Source organism: Heloderma suspectum, chromosome 3 (genome assembly GCF_057233095.1).
Source record: "Heloderma suspectum isolate Gila_16-S chromosome 3, 16-S_ref, whole genome shotgun sequence".
NCBI classification, from domain to species: domain Eukaryota; kingdom Metazoa; phylum Chordata; class Lepidosauria; order Squamata; family Helodermatidae; genus Heloderma; species Heloderma suspectum.
The window spans coordinates 308,454,777-308,480,383 of NC_139460.1; the positions used below are offsets into that span (position 1 = coordinate 308,454,777).

The window sequence follows — 25,607 nt, forward strand, 5'->3', positions numbered from 1 at the left end:
GACTGCAAGGAGGTCAAATCAGTCCATCCTAAAGGAAATCAACCCTGAGTGCTCATTGGAAGGACAGATACTGAAGCTGAAGCTCCAATATTTTGGCCACCTAATGCGAAGAGAAAACTCTCTGGAAAAGACCCTGATGCTGGGAAAGACTGAAGGCAAATGGAGAAGGGGACGGCAGAGGATGAGATGGCTAGATAGCATCACCGATGCAATGAATATGAACACTCGGGGAGAGAGCACAGGATAGGAAGACCTGGCGTGCTATGGTCCATGGGGTCAGGAAGAGTGGGACACGACTGAATGACTGAACAACAACAGAGTGGATCAAGATGATATTTAAGCAGGAACCTGTAAAGAAGTGAGCAATCCTAGATAAGGGTGCAGAAAGGAAAGAATTTCATGTGTGTGTGAAGATTTGCGAGGCCTGCTCTTGTATATTCAAGATAAAATTGAAAAAGTAGTGAGTGTAAAGAACAATAGTTGCTTGTTAATGACTAAAAAATTAGGTGCTCCAAGGGAACAATCACACTGACGGTGTTTGCGCCCAATGGTAAACTAGAATTCTGGAGAATACTGGCTTACTGTTCATATGCTGCATGATGGTACATGTTGGCCGTTTGCCCTCAGTGGATTTCTCCTGTGAGTGGGAGCAGCTAAATGAACCAGGAATATAAAAGTTAGCATGTTGTCTGAACTGGGGCTCCTGACTTGTTGTGTCTCTTACAAGTCAGAATTGCAGAAACGGGTTTTGTTCTTGGTTTATGATTCCTGGCTTGTTTGAGAGCGATAAGCCAGGAGCCCTAGTTCGGATGCCACAATAAGCTTTTGATATCTTGTTAGTTTAGTTTGGGGTGGGCAACTTGTGCCTCTCCAGCTGCTGTTGAACAGCAACTCCCATCATCCCTGACCATTAGCTGTGCTGGCCAGGCCTGATGGGATTTGCGGTCCAGCAACATCTGGAGGGCCACAAGTTGCTCACGCCCGGTGTAGCTGCTTTTTCTGGCAGGAGGACCCAGGCAGGAGTGAACGGGCTGCATGCACAAGCACATAGCTCATGAACAATAAACCAGGATTCTCCAGGATTCTGGCTTATCATGTGCATTGCCAAAGGCAGGTGTGTGAGGGGGAAGCAACTCCCTTGCCCTTCTTAAATGGCAGCCCTCTTTAATTAGCTACGAGTACTGTGAAGTTACACATCAGTAGGTTTGCTCCTTATTAAGGTTCTTTCCTGCAGTAAAGAGAGCCTGGTGTGGCTCAGACCCTGATAAAAGTTCCTGAGCAGCTGTTCAGTTTTCTCCAGTTTGTGGGCCATTGCACAATTTTTCTGACCCCAGCCAAGTCTGTTGTTTTCACAGTGCCTATCTGAGCTGGCCGTTCTGTCCTTTCATCCATCCGTCCTTCCTTCCTTAAGCTTATTTGTGAGCCTCTGCTTTCTGACCATGTGATTCTAAAGAAAAAGGTCATTAACCTTGAGAAAGCAGGGTAACTGAGGTAACGCTTCCTGATTTTCCTTTCAACTTTTGTAAACTGGAGAAGAGGGAACAAAGTTAAGAGGATGACAGGGCTAAGAACAAAATTAGAGATTATTTTCAGGGTAGAAAAAGTTATCATGCTCCTTAAACCCATACTTAATGGGAAAGTGTTTGGCTGAAACTAGTTTGAGCTGCTTTTCCCATAGCACAAGCTACGATTGCCTGGCCTTAATTGATGCCAGCAGCAATTCAATAGGTAAAGTTTCTCCCATCCATGCTGAGAAAAGTTCAGCCATTAACAATCATGTCTATATATTTAGTCATGCTACCTTTATACTACTTGATATCCTGAGATTTCTAAGTGGTTCACAATATGCACACGTATAAAATGCAGTAGAAAACCAATATACAGACAGTGAAAACAATAAAGACATAAAGACATTACAACAAAACAATAGTAAAACAGAGCAGTGTCATCTGTTGCAAATCAGGGGAAGTCTAGGAAAGAAATACGTCTTCAAGAGCTGTTTAAAGCTTGACATACTTTCTGCCCCTTGAACAGGGCATGGGAGGGTGTTCTGCAGGGTGGGTCCCACTACCAAGTGGGACTGCTTTCATGCTGTTAACTGGCAACACCCTTGGTCATGGAACAACCAATAAGGCCTCCTTGGAAGATCTCAGGGGTCAACTGGATGCATATAGGGGAAGGCAATCAGCTAGGTCTCCTGATCCCAAATTCTTTAGGGCTTTGTCTACCAAAAACAAAACCTTGAACGTCGCTCGGCAGCTAATAGGTGGCCACCGTGGTTCTTTTAACGTAGGTGTAACATGAACGCGTCTGGGTGTCCCACTGAGCACCCTAGCTGCTGCATTCCGCACTAGCTGCAGCTTCCAAACCAGGTGCAAGGGCAATCCCACACAGAGTGATTATAGTGGTTGAACTGTGAGGTCACCAGTGCCTGGATCACCGTGGCTAGACTATTCCTACCCAGGAATGGGCGTAGTTGGCATACCAACTGAAGTTGGTAATGGTAGCTGTGGGCCACCGAGGTCACCTGGGTCTCCAGTGTTAAAGATGGATCCAGGAGCACCCCCAAACTGCATACCTGCTCCTTCAGAGGGAGGGCGACCCCATCCTGAACAGGCAAATAGCCCAATTCCCAGGCCTGGGAACTGCTTACCCACAGGGCTCTGTCTTATCAGGATGCTGCTTCAGTCTCTTAGCCTTCATCCACCCCATGCAGGCACTGGTTCAGAATGTGCATGGCCTTTCCAGATTCAGATGTCACAGAGGAATAGAGCTGGGTGTCATCAGCATACTGGTGGCACCTTGCTCCAAATCTCCTAATGACCACTCCTGATGGCTTCATATAGATGTTAAACAACATGGGGGACAAAATAAGTGTTTTGTGACACCCCACCATTGAAGTGCCAGGGGGCCAAGGCACAGTCATCCCACGTTGTTCATTTCCACTGAGGAGTGCCAGAACTGCCTCCCTCGTCTCTTGGCCCAGGTAAGGTCACGGTCTCTTGGGGGGCAGGGGGAAGTGGGCCAAGCAGGAACATCTAAAAATGCACGTTTTGATCCTACTCTGGGTAAAATATGAACAAACACATTGATATCTATAGCATATGGTACTCCCTTCCCCTAGTGCAGGAGTAGGCAGAAATAAGATCTCCAGATGTTTTGGACTTCAGCTTTGAGCATTCTTGACCATTAGCCATGCTGGCTGGGGCTTCTGGGAGATCTACCTTCTGCCCACCCCTGCCTTAGAAGTCCATCAAACTCTGAGCCTGTATCCTTTCCAGAACTGTTAACCCCTTTTCACTGGGATTCTTTTCAATTGGGTGTCTTGTTTTTATATGATACGCTTTCCTTTATTGCGAGTTGCTGCTTACCCTGATCCCTGGGGAAGGAGCAAGTTAGAAATAAACATCTTCAGTTCAATAAATACCTTTTTGTGATGATTCCACTTAGAATGGGTATGCTAATGTGTCCACGTTAGCTCAAAGAGGGCAATCTTAACCTTTCTCTTTTATTTTTCTTGATGGCATTTGTAAAAGTCTGGGGAGTGACGTGTCCGTTATGAGCTGCTCATTTCTGGCTGTGAACTAGCATTATGGCACATAACAGAACTGTCAGTTTCTTGGAGAAGAGACTGTGATGATCAGACTTGATGAGCTCCGGATGGTTAGAAAAGAAATTTGTACCAGAGGAAACAAGTGGATGTGTGTGTGTGTAAGATCAGGCTAGATGGTGCTTTCTCCCTACTCCCACCCCGCTCATTTATTCCCTTCCTGCTTTATGGCAATACTCTCTTGAACAATCATCTAGTTTTTGTCTAAAAATATACAGAAGACAGGCCAAAATGAATACCTCTGTACGAAGAATTCCAATATGTTTCAAATAGGTACTCTTGTTGGGCTATCTTGGATTGTAGATTGTTTCTCTGTGGAACTGGGACCTTGACTCACCAGGGGATAACAGTCTTACTTTTTACAGGCATACTTAATTGTGACAGAGGGACAACGCAGCTGTTGACTTTTAGTTTGCTTTAACCTTTGATTTCATACCTTGAGCTTGTAAACGGACTGAAGTGAATTCAGGAGCCGCTGTGGTATAACTGATCATAGAAATAGGCCTTATCCTTAGGGAAGTGGTGGTCTTTTTTTGGCAAGTGTCCTGTAAATCAAGCCCAAAATATCTGTGGTGTTCTCATGCATAGTATGTACTTATGTGCCCCCATGCATCTTTCCTTTTGGAATTGTTTCCTTATTACTGAGGGCAGTGTAGGGCAGCATCCCCCAATTTGGTGCCTGCCATGATGGCTGGGGCTGATGGGAGTTGAAGTCCAAAACATCTGAAGAGCACCAGGTTGGAGAAGGCTGGTATAGGGGGGTGCCAGCTGCACATTTTTGAATGCCCTTGGGCAAGACACCTCAGTGGGCCCCCTCCCTCAGTATGTCTACTTTCTCAGTGCCGTTGTTACCAGTTGCTGTTGTTCCTCCTCCTCCTCCTGCTCTTTCTCTTCATTGCTACTGCTTGCTTGCTTGAGTAAGTAGGTGGTGGCATTTACTGTTCCTCCTCTTCACCACCTCCATTGTCTGGGCCAGAGTGAGAGGCAGGTGAAGAAGCAGGTTACAATAGTGAAGAGGAGGAGCAAGTCCAGGAAGCCCTTGTCCATGGGCCTCTGCTGTGGTGTGGGCCCTTGACAGATGCCCAAATATGCCTACCCTTGATGCTGGCCCTTTGTGGAAGGAGTAGGCCAGAATCTAGGCGTGACACTATGCCAAAGCCAGGCCAAGGGACCCACCCATATTTGCCACAAATGTCTCTTGTCTGTACCAGTTTGAACCTAGAAGAGTGTGAGGGTGTCAGTTGGTTGTATCCAGTGGTGTGTTGTTCCACCAGTAGAAGGGAACAGCTGGTGGAGCAGATATTCTCTTCCCCCTCTTGCGCCCCCAAATTTGGCCTGGAGAGGATGGGGAAGTCCCTTTTGTTTGCATGAGGGTTGGATTCAGCCCAATGCTGCAAAAACATAATAGGTGCAATTGTCCTGAGTATTGGATTGAAAGTAATTCAGTCATACCTGGTTATAGAATGTGGCTTGAAGGGGCTTATACTAAATTTCTTTCAGTTCTGTGAAAAAACCCTGTCTGGCAAGAATTTTGAGGAGAGCTTGCTGACGCCACAGCTGGGTTATCACTGCAAAAACATATTTCTCACTAATTGCAGCAACGAATGCAGCCTCTGATTCTCTTTCTGTTGTTCTGAGCAGAGCCACCCAACTGTTTTTCTTTGAATGGAATTAGTGAGGTGTGGAAGGAACTGGATCACATGAAAATGTTAGCAACGCTGGGTGTGCGTGTGTATAGATGTATAATACAGAAATTGCAAGGCTGCCCAGCACCAAGAAAAAGGGCACTGTACTGTTAATGGCGCAATGTTTCTTTATCCATCCAGCTCCGAAAACTGGATGGATTTCATGAAAGAGTATTTCATAACTCTTCTAATTTACTCTGCTGGATTACAAAAGAAAAGAAAACCATGTTTTCAAGTTCTTCCTTCATCATTTGATTTATTCCCTCCTTTTTTGGAATGTAACATGATCTTTCTCATTTGAGCCTGCTCTATCAGGCAGACATTAATAGAATTATGCAAGGCAAACAAATCAATATTTATTGACTCCTTGCAAAGCAGCTGGTAAATAGTACTAAAGATCTGTATGCATAACAGTGCCGTAGAACCAGAAAGAAACAACAATGTAAGAGCCCTCCTGGGTCAGACCAAAGCTTCTATCCAATGGATTGTATCCAGTGTTAGTCTAATTTAAGTCCCATTCATTTTAATTGGTATGCTCTAAGTAGGACTAACATTGCATACAACCTCAAAAGGTCCATCTAATCCAGAATCCTGTGACCAGCCACATATAGCCATGACATCCACAAGCGGAGCAGCAAAGGCAACAGGTCTCTACATTGTTTGTTCAACCCCAATTTTTGGATTCTTGTTGGCTATTGTGGCTAATGGCCATAGATAGACCTATTTCTGAGAATATCTGAGCTGGTGGCAATAGCAACATCTTGTGTTAGTTCAGCCTTCCCTAACCTGCTGCCCTCCAGATGTGTTGGACAGCACATCCCATCATTCCCAGCCAGCATGGCAATTGGCTGGGAATGATAAGAGTTGCAGTCCAACACATCTGGAGAGCATCAGGTTGGGGAAGGCTGTGCTAGTAAGTTCCCGAGCTTAGTTATGTTTATGTGAAATCCTTTGCCTTGTCTGACTCTGTTGGGTGACTCCAAGTGGGTGACCGATCAACACTGATGGGTGACCCCAAGTGGGTGACCGATCAGCTCTGATGGGTGACCCCAAGTGGGTGACCGATCAACTCTGATGGGTGACCCCAAGTGGGTGACTGATCAACTCTGTTGGGTGACTCCATCTACTTTTTCTGTAATTCATAATTTTATTAACTGTTAGTTTGTTGCCTTAGTTGCCTTTTTGCCTAAACTAAAATGCCCCAGATGTTTTATTTTTTCATTGCAGGTCAGGTGCTCTAACACCTTGATCATTTTAATTGCCCTTTTCTCTACATTTTTCACTCCTAGGATATAGAAATAGGGTGACCAGGACTAATGTACAGTATTGCGAATGCAGCTGAACCATGCATTTCTTTAAAGGCATTGTGATGATGGTCATTTTATTTTCGATTCCTCTCCTAATAATTCCTAATGCTGCATTTGCCTGCCCACCTCAATCACAGGAATCATAATTCCTGGATTTTCAAATCTGATTTTCAAGTCTGATTCAATCCCCATCAGCACACACATATGAAGTTAAGACTTTCTGGCCCTCAGTGAATCACTCTACATGTTGAATGTTGTTTGCCACATGTTGCTTGTTCACCCAGTTTGGAAAGATGCATCTGAAGTTTTCACAGTTAGATTTTGCCATCCTAAATAATTTGGTGCCATTTGCAAATGTGGCTGCCTTACTGTTCACACCTCCCTTTATATTCTTTATGAATAAGTTAACTTGGTCTGATCCCAGTACAGATCTTTGGGGACCTAACTGCTTGCTTCCCCATTTTAAAAACTCTGTCTGTTCATATCCGTTGCTTCCTATTTTTAACCAGTTATTACTCCATAAAAATAGCTGTTCTCTTAGTAGTCAGGGGGTAAGTTTCCTTAGGAACCTTTGATGTGGGGCTTTGTCATAAGCTTCTGGAAGTCCAAGTATATAATGTCTACTGGATGATCCCTATCTACATCCTGGTTGTCACTCTCAAAAACTTCAAAATGATGATGAGGAAGGAGTTCCCTTTGCATAAACTGGGCTGATTTTTCATCAGCAAGGCTTGAATTTTTGTCAGCAAGGCTTGTTCTTCTATATGTTCAATAAAGTTTTGTATTAATTAGGCTGACAGGTCTGCAACTTTCCAGATGCTCATGGATTACATTTTAAAAATTAGCATTTGATTGACAGTAAGGAGGCTGATTTTAATAGGTTTACATATTGTTGTTAAAGGATTAGCAACTGTAGTTATTCAGGGATTCTTGGGTGAATGCCATTTTGGTCCTGGTGACTTGTTAATTTGAAATTTGTCAATGAGCCCTAAAACGTTATGTTTTTGTCACTTCTGTTTGACATAGCTCCTCAGAGGATTTAAGGACATTTTATAGAAAGACTTCATTTTATAATAAAAAAGGGAGATGAGGAAAAGAGTGATCACACCAAGCCAGACACTTTGAAGTGTGTAAACTTGGCACTTTGGAAAAGGTTGAAATATTACTAGTTAATTACTTCCTCAGTGCTTTGCTTTTGGCTTTCAACCATTATATGGTGCCTATTTACCATGAATAGTCAAACATGATATAATAACTCCTTAATTTGCTTCCATCTCAGAATTATGCAACCTCGGGGTTAATAATAAACGAGCTGAACCAAGTTGGCTGTGGGATAAAGACAGTACTGATTAATTGGGAGCTCTTGAATTTCTACTTCAGTGGTCATGTTGGACATTGGTATGGCCATTATCTCATGAATGCGGATGAGGAAGTAATTCAGAATTCAAGGCTAGCAAAGAGCCACATAAATTCTCAAATCAGCAAGCCCTTAGCCACCTGGGAATCAGCAAGCATGAGAAGCCATCTTTGGTCATCAGCTCAAGCTTTTGGTGGTTGCTGGCTGGCTTCTTGGACTGTTTTTATCAGAGCACTGCAAATTGCAATGGGGCCTCCTTTCTTCCTCCCTCCCATAATTGTGCACTCTCTTTTTACCTTCTTGCTTGAGTTATCTTCACTCACCTCCTCTGTGTTTTACTGTTCCAGTGCCTTTGGCTGGGTGGTGGGGGAACCTTAAGCATCTTTTCTCTCTTTTTTCTATACCTGTGGCCATTGGGAACATGAGTTCCTGCTTTTCTTCTCCATTCTCTGTAGGAATAGAAGAAGGCAGAGTGGTATAGTGGCCCCTTGCAAATAGCCCCAAAAGGGGACAGCGATTTGTATAAAATTTGCATGTGCTAATTTCTGTGTATAGATGCTAATTTAAATAGAAATGCAATACATCTCACCAGAGTGTGGAAGACTGTGACCAGGTGACCTGTGTGCCTTGCCTCTTCAGTCTGCTGTTCAGGTGGTAACCGGTGATGTGCAGCTGTTTGAATGGCTCCTTATCTTTAAACTGGAATGGGAGAGGGCCTTTTCATATGGGTCAGAGAAGAAGGTGCATGTTCAAGTAAGACCTGCAGTTCATAGATCCTCATGCCAGTACTGTTTAATCCATCTTGGTTCCATTTTCTAAAGCAGGGGGACAGAACGTCAGGCCCAGGGACCAGATCCAGCCCTCCGGGGGTCCCCCCAAAAGGCCGCACCCCTTCCTCTGGCCCCACCCTCTTTCCCCCATCCACAAATTTTATTTTATTGATTGATTTATTAAATTTCTTAATAGCCCATCTGGCCGGTCACCCGGCCACTCTGGGCAATGTACAATACTACAACCAATCTAAAACAGTAAAATTAAACATTAAAACATCATATTCTAAAAATACGCTAACCTACCCCAAATGCCTGCCTGAACAACCAAGTTTTCAATGCGTGGCAGGAGCTCATTAAAGAGGGGACTTGGTGGAGTTCCCTAGGAAGGGGGTTCCACAGAGTGAGGGCCACCACAGAGAAGGCCCTCTCCCTTATCCTCACCAGCCTAGCTGTCCTGGCTGATGGACAGAGAGAAGGCCATCCGAGGCTGATCTTGTTGAGTGGCCTGTCTAGTGTTGCTGGAGGCACTCCTTGAGATAGGCTGGGCTGGACCATATTGGTCAAAACCAGCACCTTGAATTTGGCCCAGGAAACAACTGGTAGGCAGTGCAACTCCTTCAGCACTGGAGTGATGTGATCATGCAAGCGGCTGCCTTTAATCAGGCGAGGCGCCGTGTTCTGTACCAGCTGCAGCTTCCAAACCATCTTCAAGGGTAACCCCACGTAGAGTGCATTACAGTAATCTAGACGAGAGGAGACCAATGGTTTGGTGGTTTCCCAGCTTTTCTTCAGTTTCTCCTCCTAAGGTTTAGTTAGTGGGAATAAAAGCTTTAAGCTAAAATATGCTGGTATTTGGGTTTCCCCACTACCACCTTTTTTGCCTTGGCCTCACCCACCACTGGAATGCAGTCCCTGAGAGCTTCTCCAAAATGGAATTCCACTGTTAAGTTGTTAACCAAGGCAGTCCTTTCTTATGCCTCTTAAAAGGCTGAAGCACAGAAACAGTTACCATCCAGAACTTTGCCTGACTCTTGTTTACAAAATTTCTTTTGTATTCCTGCAAAAGGCCAATTACTTCTGAGCTGCTTGGAAGCAAAAGCTTAAGTTGCATAGCACAAGCCATATAATCTCAAATAACGCACTATAGTTTAAGCTTATAATGCTTTATGGAACTCAAGTGTAGACTAGGACTAAGCTTCGAGTCTGCTTCTATTACTATATTTACAATGGGAAATACTTCTAGTCTGGGAGAGTTCATACATAAACTGATGTTAAAGCATTCTGCCTAAGTGCTAGAAGATGCTCTTCCCCATCTGCATTGCTTTCAGCACAGTCCTTGGGAAGTCATTCCCCCTCCCCCCATACTATTTACATACAACCTGCATGCAGGATTTTAACCGTTTAAGGATTAGCTGTCTCTGCTTGCAACACTACAGATATTACTGGTGATTAGAACAATATTCTGTTGGGTTGCTTCGGTCAAAGGAAGTTGCCATTTATGGCTCCCCAGTCAAGGTCTGCCATGACTATAGTGTAATTTCTTATCCACCATCCTTTTTGTGTCTTTACTTTTTCTCATCCCCACCTTCTCTGGGTGTTTGGGATACCTTCTGAGTGTTCAGGATTGCCAAGTAATAAAAGACTAATAACTTATACACAATGGTAGCTAACAGTGTAGATGCTAAACTAGGACTAGATTCAGCATTAATCTGACACCAGAAAATAAATGCAGGAACACATTGGTGATCCCATTCATTTTAGGGTTTAACAGTAGTCAGTAAGAAGTTACCTGGAGCAGACATATGATTCTTTATCTCCTAGTGTGATGGAGGCAACATGGTAACTGTAATATAAGAAGCAATTAACAATGGTGGTAGTGAGTTGAGTAGTCATTAAAAAAAATGTGGTTTTAATGTTCTATATATTTTAAATTGTTTTATTGTGTGTTGTTTGGTTTTAATTTTGTGAACCGCCCAGAGAGCTTCGGCTATTGGGCGGTATAGAAATGAAATATAAATAAATAAATAAAAATGTCACGTTAACTATCAGACAGGTTCATGAATTTAATTCCCCGCAGGTCTACTTTGTAGACACGTTATGCAGAAATAACAACAAAATATCTTGTAGCACCTTAAAAATGAACCCATTTATTATGGTATAAACTGTCATAGATCACAGCCCACAAAAGCTTATGCCAAATGAAGCTGTTTAGTCCTTACGGTGCTATAAGACTTTCAGTTTTTGTGGCAGCAGACCCAACACGGCCACCTCATTGGAAGTTGATGCAGTAACATGAACTGTGTAGCTCAATTAATAAATTGCCTTTTGTAGGATGGGAGCTCTTTGTGCGTGTTTTAGTCTCATTCTGCTCTGGTAAATGTGAGAACAAGAATCATGTGGCACAGCCATGACAAACACGCTTTCTCTCTATGTCACCTAGGGGGCACTGGTGTGGGACGCAGCCACCTCCATTATGCCTTTGCCATGTGATTCCTGGGGCATCTCTACACCAGCCTACAATCCTGCATTTAAAACGGGGCTTTTTGCTTCCGTTTAAAATGCAGGTTCACAACGACTCCCTTTTTCACGTGCTTCCTTTTCCTCCACCCCCTTCCCCCTCCTTCTCCCTGTATCTGAGTCTTCCATTGATATCGCTCCTCTTCTTGCCACTTTTCATCTTTTCACGGAGGAAACTGAAGCAGAACACAATGGGGTAATTTGATAGCTCATTATCTGCGATCTATTTAAAAATGGAACAAAGGGCATTTAGTGCAGGAGATGCCTTGGATGATCACGGCATCATGTAAAGAGCCCGCAAACGTCCGTGCAGGAGCAATCTCAATTGCAGGATAAAAGCTCAGTGTGAAGGAGCCCCTGTTCTGATAAGTTAAGCAGAGTGGCTTGAGATTGGACCACAGGGAGCCCATTACTGTGTTAAGGTAACCTGTATATTGGAACTGGGGTTGACACTCCAGTGGTAGGGTTTAGAGTCCCTTTGGTATAACAAACCAATAGGATGCTTCTAATCAGGAGTGAAGAACAAATATGGCGCCTTTTTTGTTTTTGCTTTAAAGCAGAGGAAATTGTTTTGCAGCCCATTTATATTTAATAAAAAATGCAGTGTTGAAAATGGTTCTTTGGGTGCACAGGGAGCCCCTTACCATGCTATCGTAACCTGTGTATTGGTGCTGGGGTTGACACTAGTGATCTTAATTGCCAAGAAAGAGATCAGATTTAGCTGATTCACCAGTAATTTGAAACTTCCCAACTGCCAGACTTACTCAGCAGTATATGCCAAGGCCGGGTTTTGTAGTTGCCGCTGTAGTTTAAAAAAAGAAAAGGAAAAAAAAAAGATGGAGGACCGTCAGCAGACTCTTTGCCTGCTTGGGAGGGAGGAGAGAGGAAGAGGAAGAAGCCAGGAGGAAGAGAAAAGAGGAAGAATGGGGAAGAACCTTACTTGACTTTAATGAAGGTCTAATCAGTTCTGCAAAAAATTACAGAAGATCTGATGCTGCGTCCCCAACAGAGTTGAAATCTCCTGGCTCTCCAGTGAGATCAACAGACTGCACTTCCTTGCATGCTTCCATTAAGCAACACAACATCTTTTGCAGGATTAAACAGGCTGATATTAACACCTCGGGGGGTTATTTAAAAATTGATTCCTATTTGGAACTGCTTTTGCTTTTTAAGGGAGGAAATATGCTATGGAAACCCATGGAAAACATTGCATTTTAATGCTATTCCTAGGTAAAGAAGGTGTGTTTTTTCTGAAAACCTAGAGGCTACATCTTGGCCCAAGAATAACTTCAAATCCCCTCTGAATGTCGTCCTTTAGAAATAATGAAACATTTCCTCCCAATTGGCCACTTAACTTGTGATACTGGTGACAATATCTGTATGAATGTGTGAAAAACTGCCTTAAGACAGCAAAGGTCTTGCTTATACTGCTGGACCACTGCCTTAAACTGGAAATGTTTTGAATTTGGTATAGACCCAAGCTACAAGGATGAGATCATATTCTAATTAGAACTGAGCTTCGTTAAATGTCAAAATGTTAATTTTGATCTCATCTCATTTAGTCCATTGTACACAGTGGTGTAGTGGTAAATGTTGAAGGGCAGGCCCTCATCATGACCATCCCTCCCCACCCCCCGGAAAGTCCAAAAAATCAGGCTGCTGTGTTGATCTATATCAACATTGCTGGATGAGGGCCGATAAACTGAAGCTAAATCTTGACAAGATGGAAACTCTGTGGATTGGTGGTTCCCGAATCTGGGAATTGGTTAAAGGACCTGTCCTGGACGGGGTTGCACTCCCCCTGAAGGAGCAGATGCATAGCTTGGGTGTACTCCTAGATCCATCCCTGTCACTGGAGCCCCAGGTAGACTCCATGGCCTGGAGTACTTGGGGCCACCTTCGGCTGATCCACCAGCTACAGCCTTTCCTGGACAGGGATAACCTACCCACAGTAGTGCATGCACTGGTAACTTCCCAATTAGACTACTGCAATGCGCTTTATGTGGAGATGCCCTTAAAGATGACTTGGAAGTTGCAGCTAGTGCAAAATGCAGCAGCTAGACTGTTGATTGGAACATCATGTAAAGGTCACATAACACTGATCTTAAAGGAATTGAACCAGCTGCCAATATGCTTCCGGTCGGAATTCAAGGTTCTGGTGATGACTTAAATCCCTAAGCGGCTTGGGACCTTGATATTTGGGGGAGCACCTCTCCCTATATATGCCTGCCTGAGAACTGAGATCTGTTGGAGGGGCCCTCTTCTGCGTCCCACCAGTGTGAGACATATAGTATGGTGGGACGTGGGAGAGGGTTTTCTCTGCTGTGGCACCCCAGTTGTGGAATGCCCTCCCTTTGGAGGCCCAATTGGCACAGACATTGGTTTAATTTCGGCACCAAGTAAAAACATGGCTTTTCACCAAAGCCTTTGAGAGCTAAATGCACTCCCTCAACAGTAGCATACTGTTTTAACTGTTGTATTGCTTTAGATTTTAAGTGGTATTCGCTTGTTTAGTGTTTAATATGTTTTTAGCTTTTTAAATTATTTACTGTTTTATACTGTTTAAATTGATTTTATCTTTACGCTATCCTGCTATCTTAATGATATAGGGAGGGATATAAATGTTTTAAATAAGAACAAATAAATAAAATATCAACAAACTAGTTCTGGCAGTTTTATTTCCACCAGGAAAAGGGCTTTTGTAAGACTAATGTGTCTTACGGCGCAATCCTATTAGGGGTGCACGAAAGTCACTTACCTGGTCTCGCAGCTTTTTGCGGTGGGGGGGAGGCGCTTCGCTGCTCTCCCCCCAAAGTTCAGGCCGGGGGGGGGGGGAGGCTTCCCGCCTCGCCCGGCCGAAATTCAGGCCGGGGAGGAGGCGCCTCGCCTCGCCCGGCCGCGAAATAAAAAGTTTTAAAAAAAACAACACGCCCCCGTGATAGGCTACGTGACGATTAACGTAGCCTATCACGGCTAGATCTGCAAAGTCAGCCGTGATAGGCTACGTAAATCGTCACGTAGCCTATCACGGGTGACTTAAAAAAAAAAAAAAGTGCGTACGCAAATGGCGGCCCCCATAGGGAGCCGCCATTCGCGTTCCTTATTTGGTCGCTGTAGTCTACGTAAATCTTTACGTAGACTACAGCGACCAAATAAGGAACATGAATGGCGGCTCCCTATGGGGGCCGCCATTAGCCGTACGCTCTTTTTTTTTTTTTTTTAAAGTCACCCATGATAGGCTACGTGACGATTTACGTAGCCTATCTCGGCTGACTTTGCAAATCTAGCCGTGATAGGCTACGTTAATCGTCATGTAGCCTATCACGGGGGCGTTGTTTTTTTTAGTTTTATTGGAATGGCGGCGGCGGCAGCCGGTCGAAAGATCGGCTGCCGCCCCTGACGAAGACCCGACGAACCGCCGCCGGGAGGGACATTCGGGAAAGGTAAGTCCCGTCCCGGGCGGGGTGCGGGGGGGGTGCGGAGAATTTCTCCCCGAAACTTGTTCGGGGGGCCGAACACGTTGGCGCTCGGCCCCCTGAAGTTTCGGGGAGAAATTCTCCGCCAACCCTAAATCCTATGCATGTTTAGACAGAAAAAAGTCCTACAACTCCCAGCATTCCCCAGCCAGCATGGCTGGCTAGGAGATTCTGGGAGTTGTAGGACTTTTTTTCTTGTTTAAACATGCAGAAGATTGTGCCCTTAACTGCTTATTCAAGATCAACCCATCCCAAAATATTTTGCATTACAACAGGGATGGCTTTCACAACAATATACTGCTGGAAAAATTCATTTCCCTTCAGCTGCCGTGAGAATTGCAGCTAAGCTCAGAGGGAACAAAGAATTCTGAGGGGGGTGGCAGATGATGTTGGCGTCCCTGTTAATCAAAACGTGCCCATGCTGCATGATTGTGAGCCCTGGTTTCACTACACTACTGATTGCACAGAAAGAACTCTTGAGTCACCACTTCTGGGCTCAGTACTTGGCAGCTTGGCCTTGAGTTTACATTAGGTGCGGGCAACTTGTGGCCTGCCATATGTTTTGGCCTACAACTCCCATTATCCCTCCCATTGGCTATTCTGGCAAGGGCTGATGGGAGTTGTAGGCCAAAATATCTCGAGGGCCACAGTTACACCACCCCCCCGGTTTATACAAATGTGTGTGTACTCTGCTACTGCAGTTCAGGGCAGCTATAGTTTTTCAACTGAAACATGACTTGTGTTAGGAATGCATTCTCATTCCAAATAAAATCTGTAAATTTTTTAAACCCACTTGTGTACCATTGTTTAAAATGTAACTTCTTCCATAACAGGCAGCTTGTGCATGTCTGTGTAATTACTATAACAGTGCAATCCTTGTCATGTCTACTCAGAAACAAGTCCCATTGAATTCTGAAGGACTCATCCCATGTCAGTCTTGTTGCTACCTTTCTAATAAATGAATGCTAAATACTTGACTCTTATTTGACTGATCTGTTGACCCAAGTATTTTCCTTGGGTGGTGGTGATTACTATTATTTATATGCCGCCATATATGATCTTCACATTTCTTCTATTTTAAACCTATAAATGTTCTTGGAGTACAATTTCCCCCTTTCCTACTAAAAACATGCCAAAATGTTAATTTGGCATGATGTTATGCAATTATTCCACTGGCTTATAATAAAGAATGATACTTTGTTATGTAGGAAATATCTGTGAAAGGCAAAACAACATGTTACGTTAGCTGATTGTGTTTGGCTGAACAGTGAGCAGTTGTCTTTAATTCCAGCTCAGTCTAACTTTTCTGATGCTGTGCTGCTGACTTATTGACTGGTGGTGATGCCAGCGTTTGGGAAATCTGTCTTTCCAGGTATTGTGTCATTCAGCTCCCCATGCATTTTCCTACTTTGCTTTCTTGCACCTTTTATTTGTGGACAGGAGACCTTCTGAGCTCTGTGTTCTTCAGCACAGGTTACTGTGGGCAAAACAGCTAAAGCATCAGGTAAAGCATCACTGAAAATTGTAAGCACTTCATCTGATGCATTAAAGAGCCAATCATATGCCATCAAATGCCTGGAATAGCGGAAAGGCTTAACCTGGCAGCAAAATGATGACACTGTTGGTGCCAGGCAGACCTCACTGGAGAGAGCATTCCACAATTGGGCCCACCACCAAGTAGGCCCTCTCCTGTGTTTCCATCCTCCAAACCTCCTTCAGAGGAGGCACTCGGAGAAGGGCTTCAAATGTTGATTGCAGCAGGAGAGGCACACCCTCAGGTATTGCAGACCTGGGCTGTATAAGTTTTATAGGATAAAACCAGCACCTTGAATTGGGTACGAAAACATCGGCTGCCAGTGCAAGCACCCCGAATTGATGTTACATGTTCAGACCCTCTAGTCCCCAGCAATCTGGCCACCATATTTCTGAACTGTTTTGCAGTAATCTAACCTGGAGGTTACCAAAGCATAGACTATTGAAGTCAGGTTATCCCTGTCCAGATAGGGGCATAGCTGGGCCACCAACTGACGCTAGTAGAAGGCACTTCGTGCCACAGAGGCTACCTGAGGAACAAATGATGCCCCTGCCGCATGTATGGCTTCCTCAGCTCCTGTTCCAAAATGGTGAGTATGTAGCTTGTAAAAGGCATACTCCCAAACCTTCAGCAATTCCTACCCAGTAAAATATTAGAAATAGAGCATGTATGCTTTGCAGTGGTGTTGGCTGTTATTGTAAGATTTGCCTTAATGTAGAGTTGGAGTCGTGGATCCTTTTTGTTGGAGGGGAAAAAAACACACACATCTTTCTTAGTAATTATACACACACTTTTAAAATAGTGTGTTTTATAATTCATCACCATAAACCTAAGCACAGTTTTTAAAGAGAAGTCCCATGGATTTTAACACAACTTGCTTTTGTGTAAGGATACTTGGCTGAAAGTCCTACATTTGTGTAAGAAACATTTTTTTGGGTAAGCGTTACCAAATGTGGTATTAAAGATTTGGGTGGCGGTCTGTTGATCTTTGCCACAATGTTGTGCTATTGGTTGTTCCTATTCATGTTGTAACATTTTTAACTTTTTAAGACTTGATAACTTTCAGCATGTGCAAAAGAAAGGTCAGCCTATAAATAATACCATTTTGCTTCTGCCCATATACTACAAACAATAAAAGTAATTCAGTGCACTATTATTATGCAAATTGCCTGCAGACCATATGCTGGTGTCAGTTTTAGAAAGACACATTGCAAAGATACATCTAAAAATACATTAATAACAGGCTACTGTTGTTCCTAGTGTCAGCCAGGAGCTCATCCCACACTTGCAAAATGCAAACATACATACATATATATATATATATATATATATATATATATATATATAAAAAGCTGTTTGGAGCTTCATGGGAATGGCAGGATCAAGGCAACTCCACATTAGAGAGTAAACTGAAATTTGGTGTGCATATAGCCCCAAAGCACTCTGATTATTCAGAGAAGAATGCAAATGTGAGACTTCTCTATATCTTGCTTGAAGCTCAAAATGTGAAGTTGCCTCATAACAGGCAGTGCTCCAGTTCAGAGCAAGCCACAAGCCACACATGGAGATGTATGGGTTTTTTTTTTTTTTGGCCATGTATTGAGGCAGTAGTAGCCAAGAACATACCAGGTGGCCCAACAGTAGGTATACAGTTGTTTAGAATGGTGATGGGAGGGGGAGAGAATGTGTGAGTAGAAGATGTGTGGGTGGAGTCAGAATGACAGTTGGGAAGCGTGAGTGACAGGGCGTGACAGTTGATGGAATACATTTCGAGCACTTACGAGATTAAACAATGTTAAAAAAATGTAAACGTAATAAACAATGTAATAAAATGCAAATGAACTATACTGTATGCCTACTTTTGGGCCACTCTGTACACCTGAAAACTGGACTAGCCACATTATGTTGTGAGCACCTTGGAAAGGTGAGGTCTAAATATTTGATTAAAAAAAAAAAATCTACATCCACATTGGTGTAATATCTTTATTAGGCCAACCAAAAGATTACCCCAGATGTGCAAGCTTTTGAGATCTCCAGACCTCTTCATTAGGCAAGATGTGATAAAAAGCAGGTGTGGGGAAAGGGAAAGAAGGCAGAGAACAGCAACAACTGACTTGAGGGTGAAGTCACATTGTCTGCATGTTCAGAGACCCAAGACAGAATGGGGGAGCGGGTTCTACAGACGTTCCCTTCCCTCATTCCATCTTGCGGCTCTGAAGATGCAAGCGATGCAACTTCACCAGTAAGTCAGTTGTTGTTGTTTTTTCCTCTATGTTACTGCTTTTATAACTTCATGCCTGGTTAAGATTGCTGGAGATCTTGCCCCCACAACTGATGACTGGATTATCAAATTATGGGAAAGAATATGTATGGTTAAATTAACTAAGATAGTAAGGGTTAAGGAGGGAAGACAACAAAATGATAGATTTATAGAAAAGTGGTCTTATTTGTAATGTATTGGTGTAACAAGAATCAAGAGAATGTGCAGCCTTTTGTGGAATTGGGAGCTTTGTGATATTTGCTGGTTTTGTTGGTAAATTTGATTATACTCTCTATTGTTAAATTGTTGATAATACTAGATCTTATTATTTGTTTGTATATTTTTATATAGTTTTGACAGCATTGTAAAAAATAAAAAAGAGAGCTGGAGATCTTGAAAGCTTGCACATTTGTTATGATCTTTTGGTTGATCTAATAAAGTTATTATGCTAATACGGATTTTGGAATGTTACTTATGGTCAGCGTGGTTACCTTTGCTGCTGCTGCTTTTTTTAAAAAAACCCTGTGTTAGTGGTAAGGTGTGAGTTTCTGCTTCACACTTACTACCAGTTTTCAGACTGGAGGAGAGACTTCCAACTGGGAACCAGGAATACATTAATGCTTGCACAATGCTCTGTGTGTGTGTGTGTGATGAAATATACCTACCTGTCTCTATTGTGAAATATTATGGCTACTATACTTTTTAACATTCCTTGGATAATGAAGTCATGATTTTCTAAGGCTGATGCAATAAGCAGAAAAGAAGGATGAATAACACTTCAGCAGATTTTTCTCCTTTCCATCTTCAGCCTTTAGATGTTTAGTGGTAAGTGTATCTCTTACTCCAGAAATGAGTTTGCATTGGACACTGGCAGAGAATGCCTCCCTGCTCTGCCTTTGTGGGTATAGCGTGGGATCTGAGTCGCATGACTGCTTCAGCCTGTTGCAGCTGCGGATTTCAGTCTTCTGACTTTCAGGCATGTCAGTCCATGGTCAGCCGCCATCTTGTGTTTGAGTGGCTCCATGCTAAAAGCTGATAGGTGCTGAATCCTGTCTCTAACAAGGCAGCCTTGCTATGGGTTGTCCCAGAATCTTGAGTGTACAAGCTTATTATGGTTCTGTGGTTCTGGAGCATGCACTGAAAGAGTTGAAAACCTCCACAAGTCCTCAGATGTGTTTTTATTATGACGATGATCCACTTTCGGATCTGAAATGAGTCATATGTACGATTTGTTAGCCGTAAACGTTTTACGAAGAGAGCTGGGGTAGTGTAGTGGCTGAGTATGACCCACAAGCTTCTTCCCCCATCCATAAACTCACCTGCATGACTTTAGGTAGGGAACACTCTCTGTTGTTGTTCAGTCGTTAAGTCGTGTCCGACTCTTCGTGACCCCATGGACCATAGCACGCCAGGCCTTCCTGTCCTCCGCTCTCTCCCGGAGCGTGCTCAAGTTCATATTCATTGCATCAGTGATGCTATCTAGCCATCTTATCCTCTGCTGTCCCCTTCTCCTTTTGCCTTCGATCTTTCCCAGCATCAGGGTCTTTTCCAGGGAGTTTTCTCTTCACATTAGGTGGCCAAAATATTTGAGCTTCAGCTTCAATATGTGTCCTTCCAAGGAGCAGTCAGGGTTGATTTCCTTTAGGATGGACTGATTTGACCTCCTTGCAGTCCAGGGGACTCGTAAGAGTCTTCTCCAGCACCACAGTTCGAAAGCATCAATTCTTCGGCGCTCAGCCTTCCTTATAGTCCAGCTCTCACAGCCATACGTTACTACTGGGAAAACCATAGCTTTGATTAGACGGACCTTTGTCAGCAAGGTGATGTCTCTGCTTCTCACTATGCTGTCTAGGTTTGCCATAGCTTTCCTCCCAAGGAGCAAGCGTCTTTTAATTTCATGGCTACAGTCACCGTCTGCGGTGATCTTGGAGCCCAAGAAAATAAAATCTGTCACTGCTTGCATTTCTTCCCCTTCTATATGCCAGGAAGTGATGGGGCCAAATGCCATGATCTTCGTTTTTTTAATGTTGAGTTTCAGACCAGCTTTTGTACTCTCCTCTTTCACCCTCAACAAGAGGCTCTTTAGATCCTCTTTGCTTTCTGCCATCAGGGTGGTATCGTCTGCGTATCTGAGGTTGTTGATCATTCTCCCGGCAATCTTAATTCCGGCCTGTGATTCATCCAACCCGGCGTTTCTCATGATGTACTCTGCATATAAGTTAAATAAGCAGGGCGACAATATGCAGCCTTGTCGTACTCCTTTCCCAATTTTGAACCACTCAGTTGTTCCATGTCCGGTTCTTACTGTTGCTTCTTGACTCTCGTACAGGTTCTCAGGAGACAAGTAAGGTGGTCTGGTACTCCCATCTCTTTCAGAATTTGCCACAGTTTGTTGCGATCCACACAATCAAAGGCTTTAGTGTAGTCAATGAAGCAGAAATAGACGTTTTTCTGGAATTCTCTTGCTTTCTCCATAATCCAGCGAATGTTGGCGATTTGATCTCTAGTTCCTCTGCCTCTTCGAAACCCAGCTTGTACTTCCAGTAGTTCTCAGTTCACATACTGCTGAAGCCTAGCTTGTAGGATTTTGAGCATAACCTTTCTGGCATGTGAAATGAGCGCAATTGTACAGTAGTTTGAACGCTCTTTGGCATTGCCCTTCTTTGGAATTGGAATGTAAACTGACCTTTTCCAGTCTTGTTGCCACTGTTGAGTGTTCCAAATGTGTTGGCATATTGAGTGCAGCACTTTCACAGCATCATCTTTTAGGATTTTAAATAGCTCAGCTGGAATACTGTCATCTCCGCTAGCGTTGTTGTTAGCAATGCTTCCTAAGGCCCACTTGACTTCACTCTCGAGGATGTCCGGCTCAAGTTCAGTGAGCGCACTATCATGGCTATCAGGGACATTAAGATCTTTCCTGTATAGTTCTTCTGTGTATTCATTCCACCTCTTCTTAATCTCATCTGCTTCTGTTAGGTCCCTGCCTTCTTTGTCCTTGATCATGCCCATCTTTGCACAAAACGTTCCCTTGAGATCTCCGATTTTCTTGAAGAGATCTCTAGTCTTTCACATTCTATTGTTTTCCTTGATATCTTTGCATTGTTCATTTAAGAAGGCCTTCTTGTCTCTCCTTGCTATTCTCTGGAACTCTGCATTCAGTTGGATATATCTTCCCCTTTCTCCCTTGCTTTTCGCTTCCCTTCTTTCCTCAGCTACTTGTAAAGCCTCATCAGACAGCCACTTGGCTTTCTTGCATTTCTTTTTCTTTGGGATGGATTGAGTTGCTGCCTCCTGAACAATCTTACGGACCTCTGTCCATAGTTCCTCAGGCACTCTGTCTATCAGGTCTAATCCCTGAAATCTATTCCTCACCTCCACTGTATATTCATAAGGGATATGATTAGGTCATACCTGAATGGTTTAGTGGTTTTCCCTACATTCTTCAATTTAAGCCGAAATTTTGCAACAAGAAGCTCATGATCTGAGCCACAGTCAGCTCCAGGTCTTGTTTTTACTGACTGTATAGAGCTTCTCCATCTTTGACTGCAAAGCACATAAATCAATCTGATGTCGATATTGACCATCTGGTGATGTCCATGTGTAGAGTCACCTCTTGTGCTGTTGGAAAAGCGTGTTTGCTATGATCAGCGTGTTCTCTTGGCAAAACTCTATTAGCCTTTGTCCTGCCTCATTTTGTACACCAAGGCCATGCTTGCCTGTTATCCCAGTGATTTCTTGACTTCCTACTTTAGCATTCCAATCCCCTATGATGAAAAGGACATCTTTTTTTGGTGTTCTAGAAGGTGATCTAGGTCTTCATAGAACCGATCAACCTCAGCTTCTTCAGCCTCAGTGGTTGGGGCATAGACTTGAATTACTGTGATGTTGAATGGTTTGCTTTGGATTTGTACTGAGATCATTCTATCGTTTTTGAGATTGTACCCCAGTACTGATTTTCCCACCCTTTTATTGACTATGAGTGCTACTCCATTTCTTCTAAGGGATTCTTGCCCACAGTAGTAGATATAATGGTCACCTGAATTAAATTCGCCCATGCTTGTCCATTTTAGTTCGCTGATTCCCAAGACGTCGATGTTCAATGTTGCCATCTCATGTTTGACCACCTCCAGCTTACCTTGATTCATTGATCTTACATTCCAGGTTCCTAAACAATATTGTTCTTTACAGCTTCGGATTTTCTTTTCACCACCAGACACATCCACAGCTGAGTGTCCTTTCGGCTTTGGCCCAGCCACTTCACTCTTTCTGGAGCTACTTGGAAATTCCCTCTGCTCTTCCCCAGTAGTATATTGGACATCTTCCGACCTGAGGGGCTCATCTTCCGGCGTCATCTCTTTTAGCCTTGTGATACATTCCATGGGGTTTTCTTGGCAAGAATACTGGAGTGGGTTGCCATTTCCTTCTCCAGTGGACCACATTTTGTCAGAACTCTCCACCATGACCTGTCCGTCTTGGGTGGCCCTGCACGGCATAGCTTATGGCTTCACTGAGTTACGCAATCCCCTTCGCCACAACAAGGCAGTGATCCATGAAGGAGGGAACACTCTCTACTCTCCCTTGAATTAGTAGTGGTGATAATATGTGTGGAGAAAGGCTTAAGAGAGAGAGAAAATGCCCATCTCTTAAAAAAGAAAATCCAACATACCTGCCAAAATGATGTAGCCATTTAGGAGGAATGTAGGAGGTTGCCTGGCATCAAGTCAGACTAATGGTCTGTACAGCTCAGTATTGTCTGCAGTGACTTGCAGGGGCTCTCTATGGTTTTAGGCAGGAGTTTTTCCCAGCTCTACCGGGAGATGCCAGAGATTGAACCTGGGACCTTTTGCATGGAGAGCATGTGGTCAACCACCAAGCTACAGATCCTATTTCACAGCAGCCTTCTCATTGTGTTTCAAGCATATTTCAAATATGCAGGATTATTCCCTGCACATTTTGAGTCTGTCTGCGAAGAGTAAGGAGAAAATATCTCTTCAGTGTTTATCTTTGCTCCTGCTGTCTTGGGATGTTGTAAAGCATTAATGGGCCATTTCCCCGGTGCGTGGCTAAGTGGGTGGGTTCTGGCTTACATGTTGGGTATATCAAAACTCCCAGGCACACCTGGATGGAGAATACTTCTCCATCAACTCCCCAGCGCCGATTCTACTAGGATAAAAAATGGGGCTCCCCCCCGATGAAATTTGTCCACCAGTTAACAACATGAGTGATATTTGCAACTTTCTAGCAAGGTTTAGAATCTAGGGTGGCCATGTATCCTATTTTACAGAGGGCAGTCCTCTATTTGATGAGCTGTAAGAGGATAGCCCTCTGTTTGAAGGTTGTCGAGTCCAAGTCCAATTAAGATAAAGGACCATAAGAAGGGAGAACAGAAGTCTTGACATTTGCCCATCACCAGTTCGTACCCGTTCAGCAGACTGCGGAAGGCACACAGGTCACCTAGTCATAGTCTTCACCACTATGATGAGACAGTAATTATTTCTACGTTTGTATCCATATATATAAATTAGCATATTAATTTTTTAATGCAAATTGGTGTCCTTTTTAGCCTCTGGTGATGCATTTCCTCTTTTTGGGGGATGCACAAGTGGCCACCCTATTGGAATCTCTCTTTAAGACTGCCTTCTATAGGCTATTTAAATGTGTAATCCTATGCACGTTTGGACAAGAAAAAGTCCTGCAATTCTAGAGATGTGAAATTTCTGGAAATTTTGAGGCCATGGAAAAAAACCTTTTTTTCGGGGGTTTCAGGAAAAAATGGAAATTGGGGAAAATGGAAAATTAAGAAATACTTATTTTTTTAGTGCTCTTTACAGGATCTAAAGTCAATTTGTTGCTTGAGGACAGCCTTTCCCAACCTGGTGCCGTCCAGATGTTTTAGACTTCAGCTCCCATCAGCATCAGGTAGCATGGCCAATGGTCAGGAATGCTGGGCACTGTAGTCCAAAACATACAGAGGTCACCAGGTTGGGGAGGGCTGCTTTAGGAAGATAAAGCAACCTTTCTGTTCCTAAAGTTATTTTATGTATAACTTGGTTTGCTCATAAAATTATATCATTATATTTTAAAACTTTTAAAACTAAACACAGTAAATTTGTAAGTATTGTAGAATAAACTATACTTTTACATTTAATGAACCAAACATGTACCAAACATTTACTGTTAAGAATGCACAATAGTGACTCCACTCACATGTTGGGAAACTGAGCATAAATGTCTATCAGTAAAATATATTTTAGATAAGTAATTTCAATAAGGAATGGAAGAAATAATTATGCTGGGAATCTTACAGAGGAGATTAAAAAAGTCATTTTCCCCATGGCTTCATTATTTCCAGACATTTTACATCTCTAGTCTTTTTCTAAAAGTGTTCTTATTACAGAGTTTTTAGAAATCATTTTTTGGGGGAGTAAAGGCTGGGTAACAATATATAAGCACTTTGTCTTAAATTCTAAGAGAAAATATTTCATAGTTCAATTTTTTGGAAAAAAAAACAAACCTTCCTCAGAAGAAATGGAAAAAAACATTTTTTTCTGAATTTTCTGGGTTTTTCCAGGCCATCACATTGCTACACAGTTCCCAGCATGCCCCAGGACTTATTTCTGTCTAAACATGCATAGGATTGTGCCCTAAATCGTTTTATTTCTTTTGATGGTACCTATTTGCTTTCTCCCTCATCCATTATCCCTAACCTTAAAAAAGCTTTCAGTCTTGGAACCTCTGATTTGACCACCCAAGGATTTCTCCCCTGCATGGCAGACGGCTGCTTCATGCTATGTGCCTTGTTGAAGGGGAGGTTAGGGGAAACAGACTGAACTCACTCAGCAGTAGTGACTGGAAGGCTGAGGGGTGGCTGGTAGTTGCTTCCTCCCAGGTAAAAACCCAGAGATCTTGCTGTTCCTCTTGCCCAAGATCTTGGGTGAATTGAGGGGTGGCAGCAGCCATAAGAGAAAGGAGAAGTGCAGCTGCATTCTTCTTCACAACACTAATCTACTTTAGGACTGTATGTAAGAATAATTGGCAGTGTTTGTGAAATGCAATGAACATTCTGGAATATATTTAGGTGGTAA

General features: G+C 43.2%; 1 protein-coding gene across 1 annotated transcript in view; it reads left to right on the plus strand.

The window, feature by feature from the left end:
* Nucleotides 1–25,607, plus strand: part of FNDC3B (fibronectin type III domain containing 3B) — a 385,564-nt gene that overhangs the window by 25,847 nt on the left and 334,110 nt on the right. The gene's annotated exons all lie outside the window — the stretch shown is intronic.